A 2742-nucleotide genomic window follows, 5' to 3' on the forward strand; every position below is an offset into this window, starting at 1 on the left:
GTTTTATTGTTCCAGACAAGGGAAAATTGGGCAGAATGCCTTGGATAACTGTCTCAAAAAACCTGATTTTTGTCTGGATAAAAAGAAAGTGGTATCTTTTGAGGGAGAAAAATAAGAACTTCTAACCTGTTTATCCTCCCTTCAAAATGTTTACATGGATTAGATAGGTCTGGGTAAAAGTATAAGAGTTGGTCCATGCATTTGACCTCCATTAATTAATAGCTCTATTTCATTGTTTGTATAAATTACAGGTTTACCAGTCTTCTAGTCTTTGCATTTCAATATTTAAAAGTTCAAAGTATGTTAGAATATTGTGCACATTCCCTTCATCCAACAGCAAATCTATTATAACTAGGAATCATTTTATGCAAATAAAAAGAATGACATTTTTGTAAAAAAGTTCCTGGAAAAAATAACTGAATTGGTCAAATACTTCAACAATAAATACAGTGTAACAAAAACATTTGTAAGCCTGTCAGTGGCCCAGTTAAAATGTAACATAATCCAAGTCACCCAAAGTACATGCCCAAATAGTGAATTAGTAGTACAACCTTCATATTAAATGAACTGCACTATGTTTCAATTACAAGTATTAATACAAAAAGCTACTTGAAACTTAAATAAGAAAGTAGGGTTATACCCTTGAAATAATAGATAAGGAATTTTTAAAGAGGTATTATCTTAGCACACAAACACAGTTGTTCTGATACCAACTGGTATTAAAATTTTTTTCATCTATTGTTGTCCCTTCCCATAATATTTAATAATGCAAGAGATTTTTTTAAAAAAATCATGACTCATTCAAATATAAAAACAAACACATGTTCAAGATTTTAAACCAAAAGAAACAAAGCAGATGGTAGATAAAAAAGAAATCCCAGAAATTAGACACATTAATAAATTAGGAATATTCGCCTGTAATCCTAGTACTCTGGGAGGCCGAGGCGGGCGGATTGCTCGAGGTCAGGAGTTCGAAACCAGCCTGAGCAAGAGCGAGACCCCGTCTCTACTATAAATAGAAAGAAATTAATTGGTCAACTAATACATATAGAAAAAATCAGCAGGGCATGGTGGTGCATGCCTGTAGTCCCAGCTACTTAGGAGGCTGAGGCAGGAGGATTGCTTGAGCTCAGGAGTTTGAGGTTGCTGTGAGCTAGGCTGACAGCCACAGCACTCTAGCCTGGGCAACAGAGTGAGTCTCTGTCTCAAAAAAAAAATAAAATAAAATAAAATAAATTAGGAGTATTGAAATAAACATGCAAAAGGAGGCAAAGCTTACACCGAATCTCCAAGAGATAGAGAATTTGCATGTCAAGAAAAAAATTATGTAGCATCAATGTCAGTTATCTACAGTTTACATAGCTGCAGAGCAGCTTTTTGCGAATCAAATCATCCAAGGAATGTTATTTAGATATCTAAATTATGTAGTTTTCCATTAGAACACGCTTTTCTTTCTATAACATAAGGTGCAGCACCTACAAAAGATATTAATCATACATACCCACCCAAATGTCCCCTTCCTCACCAAACTTCTTGAAATAGTAGTTTGTTGCCACTATTTCTTCCCTTCTCATTCATCCAATCCATAGCAATTTTGTTTCAAAACACCTATGCCCCCCCAAAAAAAAACCTATGCTGCTTCAGCCATACACTCTCATCATATGCATTCTCTACAACTGCAATTGTCCTGAATATGGAAGATTAGCTGAACATCTTTTAAACCTCAAGAAATGTCTGAAGAAAATCAGATAATGTAGACAATAGTCTAATTTCTAGGCTGGCTACAGATATCTTGCTCACTAAACGATGGCAGGAGCTTACTTCTATTGGACAGCTACATGTTAGCTTTAATTTTGCATAGCTCTAGACATCAGAACTCATACTAAATACTTCCATGCAGCTCAAGAATAAAAGCGGGCAGAACTGCAAGAAAGAAAACCCAATTCCCACCCAGTGACAGAGCACCTGAGCCTCAGTCAGCAAACAAGGAGACAGCACTGGTCACTTCCCCCTCAAGCGGCCAGAGAGCGGAAACACAAAGCCAGGCCAATGTCACTCCTGGGATTGCCGGGACCCAGACAACTCAGCATCCTGGGCTCAGCGTTTACTCACCCCTGGCCCCAGCTACTCTCTGTTCGTTGAGCGCCCAGGCCACAGGGGCGCAACATGAATTGACTTTGGGGCTACAACAAGCAGGGCTTCCGGCCGCCCTATGTCACCTGCACCCAGGGCGCGCGCCTCCTAGGCTACGGCCCCCACGTCCCTTGCGCCCGCGTCTGCCTACCCTGTCTCTTCTCGTCGACACGGCGTCCCCGACAGTGCCTTGGGTGAGAACCCAACCAACAGATGAGGAAGAAGCGCCAGGCTCATTCTTCCAGAGAAGGGACAGAACTAGCCCCGCGCCCGCAACCCCTTCCCGGGCCGAGTGCCGTGCGCCTCCAGCCGCGCCCCCGGGCCGCTCCGCCCCGCCCCGCCTTCCCTCCCGCTCCGTCCAGCCGCTCACAGCACTCCGGCGGTCCCATCCGGGCGGCGGGCGGGGCGGGTTAAGCTCCTGGTACCAGGCGGCCGAGCGACATCTCCGGACAGCCCTCAGCAGGAGCGCGTGGGCTAAGGCGAATCAAAGTCCCAGGAGGCTGGAGTGATCAGCTGCGAAAGCTCTGCGCGGCCAGACACCGGCTTCCGCTCCCAGCCAGCGCTCACCAATCAGAGCCCGGCCCCTCCGTCATTTCCTCCTAGAAGGCA

The 2742-nt window shown here is 44.1% G+C and overlaps 1 protein-coding gene across 3 annotated transcripts in view; it reads right to left on the reverse strand.

Moving 5' to 3' along the window:
* The window catches only part of GDAP2 (ganglioside induced differentiation associated protein 2), a 68945-nt gene extending 66240 nt beyond the window's left edge, over positions 1-2705 (reverse strand). For 2 of the 3 annotated variants that reach the window (XM_012761837.2, XM_076000018.1), the window contains exon 1: positions 2504-2705. The gene's annotated coding sequence lies outside the window, so the exon portion shown is untranslated. Of the gene's footprint in view, positions 1-2284; positions 2442-2503 lie in introns of those variants that run through there. The other variant, XM_012761838.3, reaches the window with a different exon arrangement.
* Positions 2706-2742: the final 37 nt, after the last annotated feature.

This window comes from Microcebus murinus, chromosome 2, assembly GCF_040939455.1.
Source record: "Microcebus murinus isolate Inina chromosome 2, M.murinus_Inina_mat1.0, whole genome shotgun sequence".
NCBI classification, from domain to species: domain Eukaryota; kingdom Metazoa; phylum Chordata; class Mammalia; order Primates; family Cheirogaleidae; genus Microcebus; species Microcebus murinus.